At 47.5% G+C, this 26,057-nt stretch overlaps 1 pseudogene; it reads left to right on the top strand.

Moving 5' to 3' along the window:
- The first annotated feature begins 10,561 nt into the window (after nt 1-10,561).
- Nucleotides 10,562-25,842, top strand: LOC119976725 (annotated as a pseudogene).
- The last annotated feature ends 215 nt before the right edge of the window (nt 25,843-26,057 follow it).

Below are 26,057 nucleotides of genomic sequence, written 5' to 3'. Positions count from 1 at the left end.
CATGTGGAGAAAGTGCTTATTTTAGAGGTGCCTCAGTTCCTGTCCCATTGGCAGGTTCAAGTCCTCTGTCAGCTCGTCCAAGGTCGCGACTGTGTCCTCTATGTACAGGTCCCTAATTGCTAGAGTCCCTCCGTCCAGTCTCCATTTTTTAAAGGTGGCATCAATCATGGCTGGCGGGAATTTAATAATAATAATAGTTTCTTGTCACAAATAGACTTCAATGAAGTTACTGTGAAAAACCCCTAGTCGGCAACTTCCGGCGCCTGTTCGGGGAGGCCGGTACGGAAATTGAACCTACGCTGGTGGCCTTGATCTGCATTACAAGCCAGCTATTTAGCCCACAGTGCTAATTTGAACGAGGGGGGGGGGGTGGGAGAACCTCATGTAAAAACCATTGTAAATAAGACACAAACTTGTTTGTAGTATACCAGATACACATGAGCAGTTACTCTGTAAAAACTGGAAAACACTAATAAAAATATATTTTTTTAAAGATCTTGTTTACCTCAATCAATTCACCTTATTCTTTTAAACTCCATTGGAAACAAGCTTGGTCACCTTTCCTCACAAAATAATCTTCTCATTCCAGGTTTCAATCTGGTAAAGTTAAATGCATTTTTACACTGGAACCAGGCCATAACGTAATACATCACCTGCACTACAGATGCAACTAAACCCTGTTTATTAGCATGGTGTTAGTTGGAGACCCTCGCCATTCATCTGAACAGCAATGGACTGCTGTATTGTTTGAATTAATTTGATTCAATAGAGTTTTATCGCCCTCCAGTAAGGAATACAGACATCCACTTTTAATGCAGGGTATGGAGGAGTTTTCTTATGAGAAGTGGTTGAATAGGTTAGGCCTGTTCTCATCGGAATTGAGAAGAATTAGAGGAGAGCTTATTGAAATAAGAGTGATGCTCGGTCAATGACTCCAGAAGCGAGATTGGATGACAATTGAAGGCTTTATTGGACTCGATGTTTCCCCCAGCAGCGTAGGTACAGAATGTGGCTGCTAGGGAGGCACAGACTCTGATACTCCGCCTTACTGGGCGGAACCAGCAGGCAGGCTTCACCAATGATATTGCTGTCTCAGGTACCTCCCACACCTTACAGCATCAATCTGGGTACCGTAATACCCCTAATACCGACAACCACAAAGGGTTCTTAGTGGGCTTTATAGGATACATGTTGAGAGGCTGTTTCCCCTTGTGAGAGTGTCTAGGACCAGAGGGCATAATCCCAGCGTCGCCCATTTAAGTCAGAGAAAAGGTGAATTTATTTTCTTAGAGGGTAATGAATCTGTGGAATTATTTACCGCAGAGGGCTGGAGAGGTGGGGTCATTAATTATGTTCAAGGCTGAGGTAGAGAGATTTTTAATCAGTGAGGGAATCTAGAGTTAGAACATAGAACATACAGTGCAGGAGGCCATTCGGCCCATCGAGTCTGCACCGACCCACTTAAGCCCTATCCTCCTAACCCAATAACCCCTCCTAACCTTTTTGGGTACGAAGGGCAATTTAGCGTGGCCAATCCACATAACCTGACTGGTGTCTCTCAGTCGCCTCTCTCTCTTGGGGAGCTATCTGTACACTGACTGGGGTCTCTCAGTCCCCCCTCTCTCAGGGAGACATCTGGACATGGATTGGTGTCTCTCAGGCTCTTCTTTCTCAGGGAGATATCTGGAAATGGATTGGTGTCTCTCAGGCCCTTCTCTCTCAGGGAGATATCTGGACATGGATTGGTGTCTCTCAGGCCCTTCTCTCTCAGGAAGATATCTGGACATGGATTGGTGTCTCTCAGGCCCTTCTCTCTCAGGGAGATATCTGGAAATGGATTGGTGTCTCTCAGGCCCTTCTCTCTCAGGGAGATATCTGGACATGGATTGGTGTCTCTCAGGCCCTTCTCTCTCAGGGAGATATCTGGACATGGATTGGTGTCTCTCAGGCCCTTCTCTCTCAGTGAGATATCTGGACATGGATTGGTAACCCTCAGTCGCCTCTCTCTCTTGGGGAGCTGTCTGTACACTGACTGGGGTCTCTCAGTCCCCCCTCTCTCAGGGAGATATCTGGACATAGATTGGTGTCTCTCAGGCCCTTCTCTCTCTCTCAGGGAGATATCTGGAAATGGATTGGTGTCTCTCCGGCCCTTCCCGCTCAGGGAGATATCTGGAAATGGATTGGTGTCTCTCAGGCCCTTCTCTCTCTCTCTCAGGGAGATATCTGGAGATGGATTGGTGTCTCTCAGGCCCTTCTCTCTCTCTCTCAGGGAGATATCTGGACATGGATTGGTGTCTCTCCGACTCTTCCCACTCAGGGAGATATCTGGAGATAGATTGGTGTCTCTCAGGCCCTTCTCTCTCTCTCTCTCAGGGAGATATCTGGACATGGATTGGTGCCTCTCCGGCCATTCCCGCTCAGGGAGATATTATGGCGATAAGGCTGGAAAATGGAATTGAGGATTATCACATCAGATCAGTCGTGATCTCAATGAATGGCAGAGCTGACGTGATGGGCTGAATGGCCTACTTCAGCTCCTACATCTTGTCTGATGGTCTTATTCCTCCAGTCTATCACATTTTAAAAATTCATTTGTGGGATGTGGGTGTGGCTGGTTAGGCCAGCATTTATTGACCATTTCTAGTTGCACCAGAAAGTAGTGGTGAGTTGCCTTCTTGAATCGCTACAGTCCTTGAGGTGTAGGTACACCTACTGTGCTGTTAGGGAGGGGTTCCAGGATGTTGCCCCAGCGACAGTGAAGGAACGGCGTTATATTTCCAAGTCAGGGTGGTGAGTGACTTGGAGGGCAACCTCCAGGTGGCAGGTATCTGCTGTTCTTGTCCTTCTAGATGGCAAAGGTAATGGGTTTGGAACCGTGGCAAGTTACTGCAGTGCATCTTGTAGATGGTACACACGGCTGCCACTATTCATCGGTGGTGGACAGTTTGAATGTTTGTGCAAGGGGGAGCAATCAAGCGGGCTGCTTTATCCTGGATGTTGTTGAGCTTCTTGAGTGTTGCTGGAGCTGCTCTCATCCAGGCAAGTGGAGAGTATTCTATGACGCTCCCGACTTGTGGCTTCCAGGTGGTGGACAGGCTTCGGGTGTCAGGAGGTGAGTTACTCGCCGTAGGATTCCGAGTCTTTGGCCTATTAATATGCCTAGTCCAGTTCAGTTTCTGATCAATGGTAACCCCCAGGATGTTGATTGTGGAGGATTCAGCGATGGTAATGCTATTGAATGTCAAGTGGCGGTGGTTAGATCCTCTATTGGAGGAAATGGTCATTGCGTGGCATTTCAGTGCCGCAAATGTAACTTGTCAGCCCAAGCCTGGATATTGTCTAGGTCTTGCTGCATTTGGACATGGACTGCTTCATTAAGCAAGAGCAAGAGATAATGGGCGGGGGTCTCCGTCCCGCCAGACCTGTTTTCTGGTGCAGTGCACCCCGACCAACAGCGGGATTATCCATCCTGGCAGTCGGCAAACCGAGTTTCCCATTGTGGCCACCCCCACGCCGTCGGGAAATCCGCGAGTGTGAGTGCCCTGCCAACGAAGCGGAGGATCCCGCTGACGGTGAATCCAGCACATTGGCACTTTTAGTCCCAATAGGAACCCGAATTCATAATGTAAGTCGCAATGATGAAGGCCATTCAACCCATCTCACACGTGTTCCTTCGATTGAAAACGAAGATTTCCCAAAACTACCATTACAATATTTAAGAACAAGAACAAAGAAGAACAAAGAAAAGTACAGCACAGGAACAGGCCCTTCGGCCCTCCAAGCCTGCACCGACTATGCTGAACTAAACCCCCTCCCCTTCTGGGGACCATATCCATCTATTCCCATCCTATTCATATATTTGTCAAGACACTCCTTAAAAGTCACTATCGTATCTGCTTCCACCACCTCCTCCGGCAGCGAACTACAGACTTCTACCACCCTCTGTGTAAAATCTCCTTTGAACCTTGCTCCTCGCACCTCAAACCTATGCCCCCTAGTAATTGACTCTTCCACCCTGGGAAAAAGCTTCTGGCTATCCACTCTGTCCATGCCCCTCATAATCTTGTAGAATTATATCAGGTCGTCCCTCAACATCCATCGTTCCAGTGAGAGCAAATTAAGTTTCTCCAATCTTTCCTCATAGCTAATGCACTCCATACCAAGCAACATCCTGGTAAATCTTTTCTGCACCCTCTCCAAAGCCTCCACATCCTTCTGGTAGTGTGGCGACCAGAATTGAACACTATACTCCAAGTGCGGCCTAACTAAGGTTCTATACAGCTGCAACATAACTTGCCAATTTTTATACTTAATGCCCTGGCCAATGTAGGCAAGCATGCCATATCCCTTTTTGACTACCTTCTCCACCTGAGTTGCCACTTTCAGTGACCTGTATACCTGTACACCCAGATCCCTCTGCCTATCAATACTCTTAAGGGTTCTGGCATTTGCTATATTTCCTACCTGGCATTAGGCCTTGCAAAATACATTACCTCACATTTGTCTGGGTGCATTCGCCATGCATGCTTATTATCATAGATCATAGAATCCTGCAGTTCAGAAGGAGGCCATTCGGCCCATCGAGTCTACACCAACCCTCTTAAAGAGCACCCTAGCTAGGCCCACTTCCCCACTCTATCCCTGTATGATCAGGTGGATTATCAGTGTGAAGAGTTGTTGATCCGACACATCACCTTGTGGGACCCAAACTGATCTTCCCCTGGAAGACCCAGCTCACTGTGCCCTACTGCCAAACTTGACATTTGATTCTGGCTAAATTAGCAATCCCACTTCAATGCCAATGCAAAGCTAAACAAAATTGCACCACCTCTGCAGTTGGAATGCAAATGAAACCTGCCTCAGGCTTTTCCTTTTGACATTGTATGCGGAAGCTTTGTGTCAGCCATGGCTCAGTTACCATCACACTTGGCTTTGAGCCACGAGGTTGTGGCTCAAAGCACGGAATAGTGAAAACTGATTCTTTGCTGTGCTACTTCTGCATTCAGATGACTAAGGCCCTATCTGCCATCAGAGGTGGACATTAAAGATCACACAGCACTGAAGGGGGGGGGGGGGGGGGGGTTCAGCAATAATACCTTTTAAAACTGAATAGCGAGGATGTCACTAGAGTAGTTTTGCATACGTTACTTTATTAAGGAATGATATGAATTATAGGACTGAGTAAACATTTTTAACCATTAAACATGGTTTTTTAGGACATAGCAGTAATAAGTAATCAAATGGGATTTTGGATAGCTAACTTGACCAAAAGGACGTCACTTCTGATATCTTGTCTTTGTGAAACAATCCAGGATGTGGGTTTTGCTGTCCTGCTTCTCACAGATAATGAATGCAGAGCAAATTACTAGTAAGCACAGCTGTCAGGATGAGGATCAAACAATGCGCTGCTTGCAATTTTATTGGGTGAAGTTAAAACATTGCTTGCAATTCAATTGGGTAAGTTTAAACATAGCAGCTTCAGGGATTGGATCGTGTCCAACTGGGGTGGGCTATTGATTTTTGAACGGTGCATAAGTACTGTGTTCTGGTCTTTGTTCAGGAGAACAGATCTTGGCAGATATCCAGGTCTGTTCCCCATGTATATGTAACATGCTTGATTAAATAGCCATCTTGTCCAGATTGTCGTTGAGTCTTTTCCTCTCCGTTCTGAGTTGAGTCACAGGGAATAACCCGACATGGAAGCTGACTTAATACACAGGTCATGAAACCGCTCCAACAAGCACTGCTTTTGAAGAGAAGGAGAATTATCTCCAATATCCTGGTCAATGCTTACCCGTTAACCAACATCATTCAAGACAAACAGAGGGCGGGATTCTCCGTCCCGCCGCACCCGTTTTCCAGCGCGGCACGCCCCCATCAGGCACCCCAGGCCGTCGGGAAATCAGCAAGCGTGAGTGCGCTGTCGGCGAAACGGAGGATCCAGCCCTCAATATCTTGAGCGCGATTCTCCCAACGGGAGTCTAAGTGCTGGAGTGTTTCACTCCGGCGTCGGAGCCCGCTCCCAGCCCCCTATTCTCCCGCCTCCGGGGGGCTAGGAGCGGCGTCACGTAATGTACGCGCGCCGGGACTTGGCGCCGCGTAAAAAGCAGCACCGCGTAAATGACGTCACCCGCGCATGTGCGGTTGCTGTCCTCCCCGAGGCTGCCCGCAAGAATATGGCGGGTGGATCTTGCGGGGCGGCGGAGGAAAGGAGGTCCTCCTTTAGAGAGGCCGGCCTGCCGATCGGTGGGCGCCGATCGCGGGCCGGACCCCATTGGAGGCCCCACCCCAGTGCAGGATCCCCCCTCCCCCCCACAGGCCGCCCCCCCCCCCAGCGTTCCCGCGCAGTTCCTGCTGGCAGCAACCAGGTGTGGACGGCGCCGGCGGGAACCTGTCGTGTTGGGCAGGCTGCTCGGCCCATCCGGGCCGGAGAATCACCGCTCGCCTTTGGCAAACGGCGAGCTTCGACTCTCCCAGCGGCCAGTCGTGATTCTAGCCGCGCTGGTTTGGGGGGGGGTGGGAGAATCACGTGTGGGTGTCGGGGTGGCATGGTGGGACATTCGTGGCGCCCCGGCGATTCTCCCCCCTGGCATGGGGGGGGGGGGGGGGGGGAGAATTCGGCCCCTTGTTACTGTCACATTGCTCATTGTGGGGGCTCGCAGTGCTAAAGTTAGCTGACAGAATTTGGAAAATTACAAGGGTGATCCATTCCAAAAATATTTGATTGACTGTAAAGTGCTTGGAGCAGTCGAGTGGTTGGAAATGGTGCCATATAAATGCATGTTGTTCACTTTTGTATGGAGACACGCTTTGTGTTATTAATCCTGAATTTACCATTATTTAGCTTTTGCCAACCCTCCCTTGCCCCAATACTAAAGTTCAACTGAAAACATCACTTGGAATCAACTATTCTGCACCTCGGAGTGTCTGCATGACCCTTTCCCTTACCACCCATTCAAGAATGAAGTTTGCACCTGAACCTTCCCTGGTGCAGTTCTTTCACATTGGGCACGGAGAAAGAGACAGATTCAGCCCAACAAGGTTTTAAGAAATAATCTGATGCTGAGGGATTGACTGAGTGCAATGGGGCAGAGGAAATACCAGCTGAGAGGAGTGGCAGGGAGAGCCAGTAGAAAAGTAGATCTGTTGAACATTGTCCAGAATTAAGATGAGTAAAATGGTGGCGGGAAGTTAAAAAAGTGCAGTTGCTTAATTTGCAGTGAGTAAATTGAAAGATAGGGGGCGGAATTCTCCGTTCCTGTGACTCAGGTGTTGACGCTAGACAGGATTGGTGGAGTTCTACGATAGCAAAACTGGAGCCGCACCTGCATTCAACGATCGTTAAGGGGCGATCACCTGCGCCACATGAAACATGACCAATTTCAATGAGAAATGGTGAGGGATTTGCTGGATTTGCAATTGACACTCAGGAGGCTGACAAGCTGCAGCCACATTTTTACACTTCTCTCCCCACACACATCATCACAGCCAACAAGATGGCAGCAAGATGGGCAGCAGGACGAGCAGCACCAAGGTTTACCGAATCGGAACTGGAAACCCCCCTGGAGGCTGTGGAGGAGGAGGACAATGCAGAGAGCATCGGTGTATTGCCCAGGCACTGGCTCATTTGGCACAGACCCAAAAGAAGGCGGTCCTCCCAGAGGAAGATGACGCAGTCACTGGCTGATCTGGTACAGTCCCAGAGGGAACTGGTCCACTCCTGTGTTCCATGGCCGTGAGCAGACAGACCCCGGTCGAGAGCAGACTGGTAGCACCAGACGGCGGGGGAGCCTCAGGATTTACCTCCGCCCACATCCCCGTCCCATGGAGTAGCCTGGGGGCCATCGGCTGCAGAATGGGTGGGCTTTGTGGGTGGGCTTGGCTTAGGAACTGCAGGTCAGCCAGTACTCGCTGCCCCGGTGTCCCACCCCCATCCCACTCCCCCTCCCATTCCACTCACCCCCCCCTCACCGTCCCCACCTCCGACATCCCAAGGATTCAATGGGACCGTGTGATGGAATGGCCAGCTCACAGACAGGGATCACCCAGGTGGACGGTTCAAAGTGCTACAGTGGGCAGGAGTCAGACATTGCCAGACGATCACAGAGTACCAGGGCTCATCCCACAGCGGATTGTCATCATCCTCCATTCCATGGGCCAGACACACTGTTACTGCCAACACAGGTCCCAGACCCCGCAGTGAGGTAGGTAGGAATCATGGAGGGGTTGCAAGTGGAGGGAGGCCGGGAGTGGTGGGGGGTGGAGGTGGAGCAGGGAGGATGTTCATGAGAGGGTATGGGGTGCGGGGAGGGTTGGGTTGCGATGTCCATGCCCCTGGCCAGTCCCCCCAGCCGGTGAACCTGGAGGCAATGAGAGCGTCCCGCGGGTGACTGCACTGGCGCAAACATTATCCAACCTCCTGTGCCTACACAGGCCCATGTCCTGCCCAAACTCGCCCTCCCCTGCATCCTCCTCAGCTGACAAAGACTAAAATTCATCCTCCTCCTCCTACAGCACGTCGCCCCTCTGCTGCGCGACGTTGTGGTGGACGCAGCAGGCCACCACGAATTGGGAGATCCTCCCAGCGCTGATCTGGAGGGCCCCTCCAGAGTGGTCCAAGCACCTGAACACCACATCTTCAGGATGCCGAAGCACCGCTCAATCATGCCCCTTGTTGCGGCATGGACGTTGTTGTAGCAGGTCTCCGTGTAGCTCTGTGGCCTCGGATAGACGTCACCAGCTATGACCACAGCGGATAACCCCTGTCGCCCAGGAGCCAATCCCCCAGCTGGGGGTGGGTGGCTCGAAGACATTAGGATCTACTGAATATGCAAGCTTGAAGGCGTTGTGCACACTGCCCAGGCAGCATGTGCGCGCACCGGCTGCATGCTCATAGAGTGGAACCCCTTTCAGCTGGTGAAGACCGGCCTGTCTTCACTTTTTGCTTCACCTTCAACTTCCTGGCGGCTCAGCAGTGACTATAAATTGAACTGGACTAGCCATATCAACACTGGCTACAAGAACAGGTCAGAAGAGGGAATTCTGCAGTGAATGACCCACCTCCTGACCCCTCAAAGTTTGTCCACCATCTTCAAGGTGGAAATCAAGAGTATGATGGAATCGTGCCCACTTGCCTGATGAGTGTAGCCCCAACAATTCTCAAGAAACTAGACATCGTCCATGTCATTACAGCCCATCTGATTGGCATCCCAATCACCCCTTTCAACCTCCACCACTGTGGATTCAGTGTCTACCATGTACAAGTCCACTGCAGCAGCTCAACGAAGCATCTTCCACAGCAAACCCGGCACCTCCAGCACCTGAAAAGACAACGGCAGCAGGCGCGTGGGAACGCCACCACCAAGTTCCCATCCGAGCCACACACCAGCCCGACTTAAAAATATGCCGGGCGTTCCTTCACTGTCGCTGGGTCAAAATCCTGGAACTCCCTCCCTAACTGCACTGTGGGTGTACCTACACCACATGGACTGTCGTGGGTCGGGGAGCAAGCTCTCCACCAGCCTTTCAAGGTAAATTGTGGATGGGCATCAAATGCTGGTCTGGCCAACGATGCCCACATCCCACGGGGGCAACAAATGCTTGGGATGTCTGAAGGTGTTGAGTTGCACGGGTCACCCATTTAGTGCAACGCAGCTCACCATCCCGGTGCTAGCTACTCATACCTGAAATTCCTGGCTGCATTTTGCCGCGGGTATATGCGATTAACTACTGATCTCCTCCAGTCACGACAAACTGTGGTGTTCTTTGTCTTTCTTATACTCAAAATGGATGTCGTAGTGTTCACAAGGACCACACAAGCTAAGTTCAATAACAAAGCTAACATTTGTTATACTACTTTTTTTTATAAATGTTTTTTATTGGTTGTTACACTACTTAACATACAGCTCGACCACTTACTCCTGTAGCAAGCAATAATCATTTAAATTATAGTCTACAGAATACTAATAATTGTCACACGCACCCTGCACTCCCCTACACTCTTTCCCACTCTCTCCTATACTCTCCAGAAGCCTGAGAGTCAGTCCTTTTTTACAGGTCCGATCCCAGCTCCACCTAGTGGTCAATTATGATATTACATTAACCCTTATACACTAGCCATTCAATGTCACATAAACAATCAAAAGCAAGCTGATGAGAAACGGGTCGCTTCTGTGGCAGGCAGCAGATGCAGGTCAGTAGCTTCACGCTCAAGTAGCAAATTGGAAATCTAGCCAGGATTCATGTTGAGAAGGTTAAACTGAGAGCCTTGTCCACCCTCTCAGGAGGACATTACAAATTCCATGTTGCTACTTTATCAAAGTGTTTAGGCGTTACCTATGCGGTGTGTCAGGGGCTGTGAAAATGTTTCCCCATTTTTTTGTTTGTATCACAGGTGGCATTTGTTTCCTTGTTCTTTGATTACTAACAATGGTTGTTACCCTGCATTTATTTTGTAAGACTTATTCACGGAACTTATGTTAATAATCCAGGAAACAGGTGAACAATGACTATAAGGTACGTGGCACACCTTTGGCACAGGTAAAGTCCTGGTCGACTTTAGAAGCATCAACAACAGGACAGTATGTTTCATTTTGAGCAGTATAACAGTGGTAACTGGCAGGTGTCTGAATCAGCATCACACGGAGCAGGAGGCAACAATTCATTTTAAACCTACACTGCGACAGGTGGAATCACAAACACAAAGGCCTCCATAATTTGGATACATTTCTTAAAGGGTAAGTGTGTGTCTCTCATTTTACGAAAATCGCTAATTGTAATTCAATCAACTGAAAACACCAATAGTTACTCATGCCAATATGTTTTAAATGCATATCAGGCACTGTGGCTGGCTTGTCAATATGTAAGACAGAGTGCACATGGGTACTTCTGTAATGCAAGGCTTTAGATGGTCACCATCGGCAGAAAGATAGGGCTCAAAAATGTTGTACCGCCATCTCAGTTAAGGTGGGAATGACACTGAGAGTGGTGTCTCCTAAAAATGACACGCCGTAACTCCAATACTGTGAGGCTGTGATCCACAGCAGCGACTCTCTCAGCACGAGTGTAGACTGCTCAAATGGGATCGGGGGTCAGAATGTCTTGCCCACGGCACTTTGGTTCTCTGTCTGGAAAGGATGGCTGAAAGCTCGTATTATATATCTATTTTTTTTTATGAATTCCGATTACCCAATTATTTTTTCCAATTAAGGGGCAATTTAGCGTGTCCAATCCACCTACTCTGCACATTTTTGGGTTGTGGGGGCGAAACCCACGCAGCCACGGGGAGAATGTGCAAACTCCACACGGACAGTGACCCAGAGCCGGGATCGAACCTGGGACCTCAGCGCCGTGAGGCGGTTGTGCTAACCACTAGCCCACCGTGCTGCCCTGTATTATATATCTATGGACCACCGGCTCGCACAAAGTCCTGCCTGCGTCTTTTACATACATAAATGCAGGGGCAGGAATTTATGAGAAGTACGTGTACTAAAGTTTCAGTCAAAAGGATTTGCTCAATAATATTTCACTGAACTAAATGTTGGAGGTCTTGTGGCACGGTTGTAGCATCACTACCTCTAACCTAGAAGCTCTGGGTTCGAGTTCAAAGAGCAAGACTTTGCTGGCCACCCGCAACGCATTCAAAATGCAGTTCAATGGTTTGACAATCAGCTTGGAAGTCCTTCCACTATTCCTCAAGGGGGGAATAAAAGTGTATGGGCCGTGATTTAACGGCAGCGTCGCGCTTGAGAATGGGCTGTGTGAATGTAAACGCTTGTCTAACCAGCTTGCAAGCAGAGAAAATTTATTTTTTTAGTTGTTCATGCGATGTGGTGGTGATAGCGGGAGTGAGGGCAATTGATGGTGGGGGGAGCGGGGGGGAGGGGTGCGAGGGTTGGCGGCTTTGGGAGGTGCTGGCTGGGCCAGCATTCATTGCCCTATCCTTAAATGCCCCCTAGAAAGTGGTAGTGAGCAGTCCGTGTGGTGTAGGGACACCCACCGTGCTGTGTGGAGGGTGCCCCATGCTTTTGATCCAGCACCATTGAAGGAACGGCGATATATTTCCCAGTAAGGGTAGCGTGTCGCTTGGAAGGGAACTTGCAGGCGGTAGCGTGCCGCCAGAGGAGCTGCTTGTTGCTTACAGAGCTCAACAAGGAACCTGCTAAGAGTCTCGGAATACGATTTGACACCAATTCTGGACAACGAGATTCCATTCGAAAACATCAAAAAAGCTGGCACAGGATTGCTACATAACTTTTATACTCGCTGCCAAGTGATCCCAACCTTACTGGGGGGGGATGCATTTTAGTAAGTGACAGTTAACCTGTTTACTGAAACACGTTATTTTAAAAACATTTTCAGTAGTCATGCGATTTACATTCCAGCTAAATAGAAATGCAAAGCAAATTCTCCACACACACCTTATAGGTACAATGCCTGTATCCATAGGGAAAGGCACCATCACAAATTTAAACCAAAAAGTTATTGATAAAACCCGTGAATCTGATACCACCTCCTGGCAACAATTCGCACCCATTGTTATCCTGCCAGATATTTCATTAATGAGTTCACCGCAATAAGGTTGTACAATGTCCCAGTACAGAGGTGAAAAGATGGCTTTGCTCTGCTATTTGCCTTGAGTTTGGCAAATCTGAGAATCCCAATAGAGCCTGACAGCACAGAAGGTGGCCATTTGGCCCATCACGACCGTGCTAGATCTTTGAGGGAGCTATCTAATTTTTCCAACTCCCATCCGTACCTTTCCCATTAACGCAGTGTTTCCTTTCCTTTTCAAACATTCTTCTCATTTCCTTTTGAAAGTCATTATTGTAGCTGCCTTCCTCAGTCTTTTCAGGCCGCGTGTTCCAGATCGTTGCGCCTTGCGGCGTGATGTTTTCTTTTTCCTCATGTCAGGTGTTTTCAATTCGCTGGTGCAGACCCGATGGGCCGAAGGGCCTCTTCTCCACTGTATTATTCTGCAATTCGGATTCTATGGTGCCTCTGCTCTCTCTGCGACTCACTTAAGTCCTCGAGTTAAGGGATAATCTGGCATTGAAAACCCATCCCTCCTTTGAAGATTTTGCATGTCTCCATCTAATCGTCTCCTTGAGGGCTCGTGTAGGTAATAATAATAATAATCGCTTATTGTCACAAGTAGGCTTCAATGAAGTTACTGTGAAAAGCCCCTAGTCGCCACATTCCGGCGCCTTTGTGTGGAGGCCGGTACGGAAATGAACCCGCGCTGCTGGCCTTGTTCTGCATTACAAGCCAGCGTTTAGCCCACTGTGCTAAACCAGCCCCTAAGCTGGTAGAGCACCTGGTCTCTCCATCCCTACACCCCTGTGAAAAATGTGGCATTTAGCTTGCATTGCCTCTCCTCATTCTTCCGACCAAAATGAAGCATTGCACACAACCCCTGTGTTAGATTTCATCTGCGTGAGTCTGCCCATTTCACCGTCAATTTATATCCGAGCCGAAGTTTGTTACCATCCTCCTTGTTGTTACTACATTTTGGAGTTTTGTAGCTTTGATATGATTCCCTCCAACCAAGCCAAGGTTGGCAGTAGACATCAGAACGAGGGGTGGTCCCAGCATCGTCCCTGTGGAACACAACTCCACATTTCAAATCCAGTCTTAGAAATAACCATTGATCCCGAAACTCTGCTTTCTGTCCCTTAGCCAACTTCAATTCCATACAGCCACTGCACCTTTAATTCCGGACTTCAATTTTGCTTATTCCAGACAGACAACATCGACTACACTACTCTCATCCACTTCCCATCGCTTTATCAAAGAACTTAGTCACGCCAGTCAAACAAAATCCGATTTAACAAATTCATGCTGGATTAAATCTGTGAACCAATATTTTCCAAGTGCCAGTTGATTGTGTCCAAAACGAATGCCTGAAAAGATTTCCCCACCATTGTCATCAGTGGATCTTTAACTGCAAGTTTATGCATCTCCTTTTATTTGAATGGGGACGTAACATTACCAAAATCGTCCAGTCCTTTGGCAACACCTAGATAGTTATGGATGATTGGAAGATTGTGACCCAAGCGTTTGTAATTTCCACTTGCCTCGTCAGTTCAGAGCAGATGGACCTTCTAACCTGAGTGTCAAACTTTTAAGTGCCTTCTCCTCATTTTTGTTGTAGAGTGGGAGAGGAAACTCAGCCAGAGAGCGCTCACTATTCGGATTTCCAATGGGAACATACAAGAGATAGAGCAAATCTAACGCTCTCGTCCCATCCAAAAGACTGTCGTGCTGGGTCAATGTGCATATTCAAGTCGGCATTGGAGCGACAGGTTTCGATGAGGTAACAATATCAAATAACATCAAGGTGGTTAAATGTTAAGCCATGATCTAACTGAATCGGGAAAGGTTTTCTATGGGTTGAATGGCCCTATGTACGTGAAGATGAGCACTCCATATTGATCATTGTCAAGGTGGCTGCAGGCGGTGCCTTTGATTGCTGGTACACAGCACTGTACTGGGCATGTGGACAGAGTGACCATGAAGGTATGGGTCTGGAGAGTGTGTGGCTGATTAAATTTCCTCTGTACCGGTAAAATTGCTGCGGATCGAATAAAGGTATCGGACCCTCCGTTCTGATATTGTGGCAGGAGTTTAAGCCATCAACGTGGGTTCCCTGTCATGCAGATGATCAATTTTCCGCCCTGTTGCTATAAAAAAATAGCCGATCCAGCTGGACCAGCCATTGTAGAAGCTTCCAAATTTTCATCAAGGCCAACACAAATAGAATGTGAAAAGTATGTAATACGTGACCAACCAATAACACTACTTCGGTTTCACACCCTGGAGCTTCAAGTTAAAAACCAGCCCTCAATCTTGTCAGCATCAAAGTTAAAGGGCTCATCTGGAGCCTCAACGCTAACAGTGTTTCTCTGGATTATCAGGCAATTTTCTAACACAGTATGTAGACTGTCCGACCAGAGGGGAGGCCATATTGGATTTAGTACTTGGTAATGAACCAGGGGCAGGTGATAGATTTGTTAGTGGGGGAGCATTTTGGAAGGAGTGACCACAATTCTGTGACTTTCACTTTAGATTATGGAGAGGGATAGGTGCGTGCAACAGGGCACGGTTTAGTAATTGGGGGAAGGGTAAATACAATGCTGTCAGACAAGAATTGAAGTGCAGAAGTTGGGAACATAGGCTGTCAGGGAAGGACACAAGTGAAATGGTGGAACTTGTTCAAGGAACAGGTACTGCGTGTCTTTGATATGTAATGTCCCTGTCAGGCAGGGAAGAGATTGTTGAGTGAGGGAACCATGGTGACAAGAGAGGTTGAATGTCTTGTTAAGAGGAAGAAGGAGACTTATGTAAGGCTGAAGAAACAAATTCAGACAGGGCGCTGGAGGGATACAAGATAGCTAGGAGGGAACTGAAGGAAAGGGATTAGGAGAGCTAAGAGAGGGCATGAAAAATCTTTGGCAGGTAGGATCAAGGAAACCCCAAGTCCTTTTACACATATGTGAGAAATATGAGAATGACTAGAGCGAGGTAGGTCCGATCAAGGACAGTAGCGGGAGATTGTGTATTGAGTCTGAAGAGATAGGAGAGTGTCCTGAACAAGTATTTTTTCTTCAGTATTTCCAAACGAGAGGGGCCATATTGTTGGAGAGGACAGTGTGAAACAGACTGATAAGCTCGAGGAGATACTTGTCAGGAAGGAAGATTGGTTGCGCGTTTTGAAAAACTTGAGGATAGAACAAGTCCCCCGGGGCCTGACAGGATATAAAACATAGAACATAGAACGATACAGCGCAGTACAGGCCCTTCCGCCCTTGATGTTGCACCGACATGGAAAAAAAACTAATGGCCATCTAACCTACACTATGCCCTTATCATCCATATGCTTATCCAATAAACTTTTAAATGCCCTCAATGTTGGCGAGTTCACTACTGTACAGGTAGGGCATTCCATGGCCTCACCACCTCTTGCGTAAAAAACCCACCTCGGACCTCTGTCCTATATCTATTACCCCTCAATTTAATATATCCAAGGATTCTATGGGAAGCAAGAAATGAAATTGCAGAGCCGTTGGCAATGATCTTTTCGTCCTCACTGTCAACAGAGGTGGTACCAGAGGATTGGAGAGTGGCGAATGTCGTGCCCCTGTTCAAAAAAGGGAATAGGGATACCCTGGGAATTATAGGCCAGTTAGTCGTTACTTCGGTGGTAGGCAAAGTAATGGAAAGGGTACTGAGGGATAGGATTTCTGAGCATCTGGAAAGGCACTGCTTGATTAGGGATAGTCAGCACGGATTTGTGAGGGGTAGGTCTTGCCTTACAAGTCTTATTGACTTCTTTGAGTAGGTGACCAAGCAGGTGATGAAGGTAAAGGCAGTGATGTAGTGTACATGGATTTAGTAAGGCATTGATAAGGTTTCCCATTGTAGGCTTGTGCGAAAGTAAGGAGGCATGGATAGTTGGGAAATTTGCCAGTTGGATAACAAACTGGCTAACCGATAGAAGACAGAGAGCGTGGTGGGATGGCAAATATTCAGCCTGGAGCCCAGTTACCAGTGGCGTACCGCAGGGATCATTTCTGGGTCCTCTGCTGTTTGTAATTTTCATTAACGACTTGGATGAGGGAGTTGAAGGGTGGGTCAGTAAATTTGCAGATGATACGAAGATTGGTGGAGTTGTGGATAGTGAGGAGGGCTGTTGTCAGCTTCAAAGACATAGATAGAATGCAGAGCTGGGCTGAGAAGTGGCAGATGGAGTTTAACCCTGACAAGTGTGAGGTTGTCCATTTTGGAAGGACAAATATGAATGTGGAATACAGGGTTAACGGTAGGGTTCTTGGCAATGTGGAGGAGCAGAGAGATCTTGGGGTCTATGTTCATAGATCTTTGAAAGTTGCCACTCAAGTGGATAGAGCTGTGAAGAAGGCCTATGGTGTGCTAGCGTTCATTAGCAGAGGGATTGAATTTAAGAGCCGTGAGGTGATGATGCAGCTGTACAAAACCTTGGTCAGGCCACATTTGGAGTACTGTGTGCAGTTCTGGTCGCCTCATTTTAGTAAGGATGTGGAAGCTTTGGAAAAGGTGCAAAGGAGATTTACCAGGATGTTGCCTGGAATGGAGAGTAGGTCATACGAGGAAAGGTTGAGGGCTAGGCCTTTTCTCATTAGAACGGAAGGATGGGGGCGACTTGATAGAGGTTTATAAGATGATTAGGGAATAGATAGAGTAGACAGTCAGAGACTTTTTCCCTGGGTGGAACACACCATTACAAGGGGACATAAATTTAAGATAAATGGTGGAAGATATAGAGGGGATGTCAGAGGTAGGTTCTTTACCCAGAGAGTAGTGGGGGCATGGAATGCACTGCCTGTGGAAGTAGTTGAGTCGGAAACGTTAGGGACTTCAAGTGGCTATTGGATAGGTACATGGATTAGGGTAGAATAATGGAGTGGTAGGTTAACTTCTTAAGGGCAGCACGGTAAGCATTGTGGATAGCACAATTGCTTCACAGCTCCAGGGTCCCAAGTTCGATTTCGACTTGGGTCACTGTCCTGTGTGGAGTCTGCACATCCTCCCCGTGACTGCATGGGTTTCCTCCGTGTACTCCGTGTTTCCTCCCACAGTCCAAAGATGTGCAGGTGTGGGTGGATTGGCCATGAAAAATTGTCCAAAATTCTATGATTAACCTAGGACAAAAGTTCGGCGCAACATCGTGGGCCGAAGGCCTGTTCTCGTGCTGTATTTCTCTATCTATCGATAAAATCTGGGGCCCTGTTGCGCATTACAGATCTTTATCATGTGCAAATTTGTCACTGGGTTGCTGGATATAGAAAAGCTATGTACACCGAACAAAAGAGTGATTCACGGAATCAATCCGGGACTAAGAGGGATGGTCATGATAATAGAGTCTGAGTAAACTGGGTCCGAGGGTGGACAAGTGAGGGCTTTATGTGGGTCCGGATAGCACTTGTTGCTTAGTCACATGCAGGGTCCCAAGTTCGAGTCCCGGCTTGTGCCATGGCTGGATATGTTGAGGGTGCTCACTTTGTGTCTATGTACCCTGCCACTTCATGCACGGTAGGGTCCTGCTCCTCACCAGCACGAACGAGAGCTCTCACCCTCGGACTGTGCTTTGGGTCTCGAGCTTCAGCATTACTCTGGCTGCTGTGCCTGCTCATCCTTTCAATGCTTAGGTTTGTCCTGCATTGGAGATACATCGGGTGAGTGTAGGCGGGGGTCCAGCCACGTCAGATGAAGAATGATATCTGGCATGCGTGGGAGTGGGCATGTCAGGGACACTGAAGCTACTGAGGGGAATTATGGGGGAGTGGCGGTGCATGGCCAGTGATGGGAGCCCACAGGTGGGTGGAAAGTTAGATCACCATGGCGGTTGTGAGCGGTCTGCATTGGTGTGCTGAGGGAGGCATGAGGAGGCAGCTGCTTGTCCCTCTGGTCTCTTAGGTGTTGGATAGGGTGGATAAGGTGGTAAACAAAGGTATATGTAATGCTTTCCTTTATGGTACAAGGTACACAATACAAAAGCAAGGATGTAATGATGGGAGTGTCTAAAATTTTGGTTAGCACAGCTGGAATTTTGCGGAACGTTCTGTCGCCACATTACAGGCGGGACATAATTGCTCTGTAATGAGTGCATAGAACATATGAACAGTACAGCACAGAACAGGCCCTTCGGCCCTCGATGATGTGCCGAGCCATGATCACCCTACTCAAACCCACGTATCCACCCTATACCCGTAACCCAATAACCCCCCTCTTAACCTTAGTGCCCCCCTTAGAGGGGTTTACAAGGATATTGCCTGGGCTTGAAAATTGCTGCCATGAGGAAAGATTGGATAGTCCAGGTCGTCTTTCCAGAACTGAGGAGGCTAAGGGGAGACTTGATTGAGGTGTACAATTTATCAGATAACCAGATGGAGTAGACAGGAAATACTTGTTTCCCTGAGCAGAGCGGTCAACTACCATCTGATTGGTCGAAGGAGCAGAGAGGACAGTGGGGAAAACTTTTTCACCCTTAACTCATTTACAAGGTCTGCACCTGAAATGCCGTAACCTGGAAGGCTACAAACCAGGTGCTGGGAGGTGGGATGAGAATGGGCGGCTCGATTAGTTCAGCCAGCGTCGACACGATGGGCTAAATGGCCTCCACCTGCGCCTTAATTTTTCTATGGTTTCTATGATTTTCTATGCGTTCTTCCTCCCAAAATGTATTACTTTACATCTGCATTGAACTTCATTTGCTAATTATTTACCCGTTCAGCAAGTTTATTAATGCCTTCCTGCAAATTGTTGCACTCCTCCTCAGTATGTGACTACCCCCCTTAACTTGTTATCCTCCGCAAATTTAGAGATTTGAAGGGCTAATTGTTGATATATATTGTGACAGCAGCAGCCCTTTCAAGACGCCACTTTTGACCCTTTGCTCCCAGTCTCTGTGTTCTGGCTTGAATCCAGTTGGCAATCCATTCTTAGAAGATTATTTGAATCGAACAATGTGCAGGGAAAAGGCATGGGAACGGCAGTAATTCATAATGCTCAGTTGGCGAGCCAGTGCAGACAGAATGGGCCCCCTTTGGCTCTGTAGGAATTCTGTGAGTCTGTGAATTCTGTCACCTGATTGTCTCAACATTCTCTAACCATATTCATCTGTCATGGAGAGCACCATGGAACTTTCTTGAATGTCCAGGTAAATTAGATTTGCTGCATTACCAGTGTCTACTCTCCCTGCGACCTCCTCAAAAAATGTCCACAAGGTTGGTCAGCAAGCTCTCCTCTTTCAAAGTGCACGCCGAATAGTCATTGTTACATTTATCACTTTTTCTATTCTCTCCTTTTGAAAGAATTCCATTATTTTTCCGACCTCTAGTGTTGAGCTGACTGATCTATAATTCCCTGGTCACATTCTGTCCCCCCCCCCCCCCCTTTTAAATGTAGGGATCACATTAGCTATCCATCAGTTCTCTGGCTCTACACCTTTTTGCAATGAATTATTAATATATGTTGTAATGACTCTGCTATCTCTCCGTGAGATCATTTTAAAATAGATGGATGCGAGCATGGGCGATATCCTCTTCCATTTTATTTAGTCTCTACAACACGCCCTTTTGTTTTTACTTTCAAATGCTCTTATCTCAGTGCTCATCTCTTCATTCAATGTCACGTCTGTCTGCTCCACCTCCCTGTTAAATACTAAAGTAGAATAATTATTTAATATTTCTGTCATCTCTTTATTGCTACCTGTGGTATTATCCTGTCCATTTGTTCATGGTTCTATTCCCATCACAGCCTTCATGTATTTATTAATGCGGCTGTTAAATATTTTATTATTTTGTTTTATGTTCCTGTTTAATCTCATCATTCCCCTCTCCCTTCTTGCTTGTTTTAGAGCCTTTCATATCCTCAGGATCTTCCGAAGTGATATGTACTAGTGCCAAGTATGAGCCCACAAACAAACCATGCGATGTTGGCCAGGTCAATTCTTTTTTAGTGATATCCATTGAGGAACAAATACTGGCTGGGGTTTCATCGAGGAAGGCCAGTTGTAAATGTTATCCAACGGGGCGCACGGTGGTGAAATGGTTAGCACTGCTGCCTCATGGCGCAGTGGACCCAGGTTCGATCCCAGCCCCGGGTAACTGTCTGTGTGGAGTTTGCACATTCTTCCCGTGTCTGCGTGGGTTTCACCCCCACAACCCAAAGATGTGCAGGTTAGGTGGATTGGCCACAATAAATTGCACCTTAATTGGAAAATAAAATTATTGGGTACTCTAAATTTATTTTAAAAAAGTAAATGTAATCCAATGACGTGAAAGAAAAAGCCCTGGCATCAGTATGTGTCTCCAGCAAACTACCCTGCCAGAGTAGGAGGATTATTTTGTGAGCACTCGAATATCTAACTGCTTCTCCGCGAGCAGAAATTGTGATTTGATGCTTTCCAGGGACATACAGGGGGAATTTAACTCATTGGGAATAAAGTCCTATAGTGAGCATGCTTAATCACACAATGCTACAAAACAACATTCGCATTAGATAAGAGGACTCAGCGAGGAATGCTCAGCCAGGCTGCACATAACCCCATTTTGTGCACTGGTGAACTCCGCTTGCCGGCTCTCTTCAGGGTAGCAAGAGGCCGTGACGCTATTTAAAAATCTCTGGAGCCCCCGAAGTGACCCCCAACCCCCCACCAAAGCCCCAATGCACCATAGGAGGGTTCCAGGTCTACCCACGGCCCCCAACATCCATGCAGGGCACCCCGGCTAGAACACCACCATGCAAAAATTGTCAGCTTGGCCAACCTGGTGCCCTGGCAGTGAAACCATGGCACATTAGCAGTGCCAGGCCAATACCCAGGTGGGTATGCATCTCTGGGCCTCCAATCCCCTGGGAGACCCCAATGAGTGCCATTCCCCCTGCTCCCTGTTTGTGGAGACCAGAACAGTGCTCATCCAGGTCTCCGTGGCAAAGGAGATTGATCCAACCTCTCAGGTTCCTCGGGAATCTGCACATTGAAGTGAGCCTAGCTGGCTCGCAGATTTGCTAAAAAGACATGGTGTCTAAAAAGGCAAGCTAGGTAGATCCCGCGAGTGGGGTCTCACTGCATCTATTAGCCCCGCTGCGCCGCAGCGAGCTGATTTTCGGGCGCAGTGTGGCTGTACAATTGCGCCCGTCAAGTCCAATCCTTTGAAAACATTCCATTGTATTTGTTCCGAGACGGAACACGGAAAATAACACGAGTGACTTTGTGCCAATGGTGCCACTAATCAGCTATTCTGGAAAGTATTTCAACATTTTTCCTGTATGAGAGCCAGTATTGTGGCAGGTCGCTAATCCCTCGATCAGCTATTCAACTGAATTGAAAGGAAGATATTTCCCTCTGCAAAACAAACAAGCGGAGGGATTGATTGGAGGAGCAAAATAGGCTGGTAAGCACTGAATCAGTTCCTTTAGAAAGGCATTTCTACTGACACTTTCCACCGTGCTCCATTCTTAAAAAGGGCCAGAAAGTCAACATGAAGAAAGAAAATAAATATCTTGATCAGAACTTTGCAAAGGCAACGGAGAGAGATCCCGACCAAAGAGTCGGACGGGCTGAAAATGAGTCTTGGAATTCCACACAAACCTCCAGTTTGTTGTGTGAACAGATGGTTGAATTATAACGTACCCAGATGTACGGCCGCATTTACCACGGTTGATGATAATGAAACCTTTGGCAGACTGGCAGTGGCTCCCAGTGAATATGTGGTGGATCTGGTACTGTATCCAACATGGGTCAGCCTTAGCTCAGTGAAGTACCATTCTCACCCCTGAGTCGAGGTTGCGGTTCAAGACCCGTCTCCAGGGCTCGAACCCAAAAATCGAAATCTAGCGCGCAGTCCAGTTCTGAAATGAAATGAAAATGAAAATCGCTTATTGTCACAAGTAGGCTTCAAGTGAAGTTACTGTGAAAAGCCCCTAGTCGCCACATTCCGGCACCTGTTCGGGGAGGCTGGTACGGGAATTGAACCGTGCTGCTGGCCTGCCTTGGTCTGCTTTAAAGCCAGCAATTTAGCCCAGTGTGCTAAACCAGCTCCAAGAGTGCTGAAGTGAGAAGGGATGTTAAAGCGAGACACTGACTGTTCTCAGGTGAATGTACAAGAACCCACTGCACTATTTCTCCAGATCATAGAATTTACAGTGCAGAAGGAGGCCACTTGGCCCATCGAGTCTGCACTGGCCATCTGAAAGAGGACCCCACCCAAGCCCACACCTCCATCTTATCCCCACAACCCAGAAACCCGACCCAACACTAAGGGCAATTTTGGACACTGAGGGCAATTTAGCATGACCAATCCACCTAACCTGCACATCTTTGGACTGTGGGAGGAAACCGGAGGGAGCACCCGGAGGAAACCCACGCAGACAAGGGGAGAACGTGCAGACTCCGCACAGACAGTGACCCAAGCCAGAAATCGAACCTGGGACCCTGGAGCTGTGAAGCAATTGTGCTAACCACCATGCTACCGTGCTGCCCACTGTTATGCAGTGTCCTAGCCAAATGGTGGTCTCTCAATTAACTCACTGAGGCAGTGTCAGAGTAGCTAGGTGCAGTGTCGTGGGGCAGTGCCAGGATGCCAGGGTGCCACCGGGTCAGTGCTAGGGTGGGACCAGGTGGCAATGCGGGCTTTTTTCAGCCCCGCCCCACAGGCTTGACAGCATGGGCCACACTTCCATAATTTCTTTGCGCCAGGTGCATTATTATCTGGCGAGAAATGCTGGCTGTGAAGCTGGCAAAATGCACGCCAGGTTTCCCGCCCGTGCCAGCAATTGGCGCAAAAATGATAAAATTGCTTCAATTCCCATTGCCTCAGCCGGTGCAGGGAAAATTAATTAACTAAATAAATCTGAAAAGACAAAAACTCATCCCAGCAATGGTGCCAGAAATCTGCCAGCCTTAACCAGTCTGGCCTACATGTAACTCCGCATCCCAACAATATAGTTGCCTCTCAACTGTCCCCTGAAATTGCCCAGCGAGCCACTCAGTTGTATTCAAGAAGACAGCTCACCACCAGCATCTCAAGTCAATTAATTATGGGCAATTAATGCTGACCTAGCCAGTGACAGCCACTTCAGATGAATGTTTTTGTTGTCGCTACTGGATTGCGAATTTTGCCCTCACATCCCAATATTCTTATTCTCATGACCTCCTGGGCTGGTGCCCAAGTCAATTCCAGCCTCACTTAACAGAATTGAAATTGCATGTTATTTTCAATACCTGAGGACCTTGGCTGACCTCAATAAACTGCAGCCACTAGATTTGTAACTTTAACACAAATAACCTTTTATCATATAACGTAAAATAATTAAACTGATAATAATATAAATGACTACCTACTGCCCCTACCAAAACCCCCTTTCCAAATTGCCCACTCTACATACACACACACACACATACTCTCTCTCACACAGACACACGCAGACAACATAGAGGGAAAGATGGTGGAGAGGGAAAAACATTTTTCAATAAGTAAAAAAGGGATAAAAGATGTCCGATGCACCATGATGGTTTCCAGGTAATGTCTTTCAGGAGTTCAAGCTTTTTCTTTGATGCCTCTTCCTCATAAGCTTGAGAGGGTTTTCTCTGACAAGACTTTCTTTGTAGAATCAAGATCATTTCAACTATATAAGTAAAGGCGTGCCAGGCACTCACTAGTTTAGAACAGTAAAGCAGTCCTTTACTTCAGCAGAGAGTGGGAGAGAGAGACAAAGCCCCTTGTTCGTTCAAGATCGAAACACTTCTCAGAAGCATCCCATAGGATGCTCTCCAGCTCTCTCTCTGAAGCATCCCACAGGAAACAATCACTGAGTGTTGTCAGCCAGAACACTGCCCCTGGCCATCCCACAGGTTGCCAGCCAGCCACTCGAACCGACTTCCTCCAGGGCTGGTTTTTAACATTCTGTCAGTGCTTACGAGTCTGTATTCTCCTCTGCAAAAAAACAAAAAACAATTCCTGATTGACAGGCCATCTCAGCTTAGAGCCACTGCTTAAAGGTGCATTCAGATTATGAGTCCGTGGACAAAAATAATTAAATAAAACAAAAGAAATGGGAAGAAAGAAAAATCAAAAGGAAGGACTCTAACATTATTCACTTGGTTTTGTTTGTAGGAAATGAATGAATCCTGCTCAAAGATTAATGAGATCTTGGACACGTAACTTCCTCACGACATTCTATTCCATTGAGTTCGTGTTGGGGTTGATCGGTAATATCATTGTGATAAGTGGCTACATATTCTGCCTGAAGGAATGGAAGTGCAGCAATATTTACCTCTTCAACCTCTCCATTTCGGACCTGATCTTCGTCTGTACCCTTCCAATGTTTGTGATCTATTATGCCAAAGGTAAAGTATGGATATTTGGTGAGCTTTTCTGCAAGCTGAACAGATACATTCTCTACACCAACATGTACTTAAGTATGCTGTTCTTGGCCTGCATCAGCATCGATCGATACTTGCTAGTGAGAAACCCAATGAGAACCCACATGTTTCAAAATAAAAAAGCTGCCATTATCATCTGTGTCGGCTTGTGGATCCTTGTCACCCTGGAGGTGGTCCCTATGTTAACATTCATAGGTGCCTCAGTTCATTACAACAACACCATTGTTAAGTGCGTCGATTATGCAAGTGCAGGGAATGCTATCCACAACTTGATATATAATATGTGTCTCACGCTTGTCGGTTTCGTGCTCCCAATGTGCATCATGGGGGTCTTCTGTGTGAAAACAGCAGCATGCTAAAGGAAGTTAAGTCAAGACCGAATCGAGTGTCACTCTTGAGAAGCCTCTCACCCTTGTTATCCTGGCAATTGTTATTTTCTCCATATTTTGCACTCCTTATCACGTCTTGCGCACTATCCCATGGTGTCCAGATTGGAAAATAATCAGCCTTTCGCAATGTGACATTGAGGGCATAAAGGCTGCTTACACTATCTCAAGGCCTGTTGCTTTTCTCAGCATTATTACAAACTCTGTTTTCTACTTCCTCGCGGGGGATAAATTCAGGGAAATCCTTACTAGCAAAATAAAGTCTCACATCTCAAGACGATTGCGGCAATCTGGAAAAGAAAGGCTGGGCCCATAACAGAGGCCCGTCACTTTGGGCAGACATAGGAATTTACAGTTTCAGTTTGGGTGGGGGCCTCAGAGACCAGGACGTTCAACGTCTCGTTACGTAGCCACAGAGACTTGCCATCAGCTGAGAATGTCTGACCTGATCGTACAGTTCACGGAGATAGGTTTCCAAACTCGTCACACCACGTCTAAGGTTCGCTGGTCTGTTGTCATGGAAACTGGCTGAGCCAGGAGGAAGAGAACTCTATTGTAAAGTCTAGTTTCTAGCTAACTGCAGTAAATTTAGTTGCAAGGAAAGAACGAGGAAACTAATGCCAGGAATCTCCTTGAGGCTAATCTTCCTCCACTGCTATAATTTATTGGCACAGGGGAAATCCTTTTTCGTGGCTACAAAGCCAATACACCAAGTTGACAGGGCCAAGCCCTTAATCCATCTCCTTGCT

This window comes from Scyliorhinus canicula, chromosome 13, assembly GCF_902713615.1.
Source record: "Scyliorhinus canicula chromosome 13, sScyCan1.1, whole genome shotgun sequence".
Lineage (NCBI taxonomy): Eukaryota > Metazoa > Chordata > Chondrichthyes > Carcharhiniformes > Scyliorhinidae > Scyliorhinus > Scyliorhinus canicula.
This window is presented reverse-complemented; position numbering and strand designations above follow the sequence as displayed.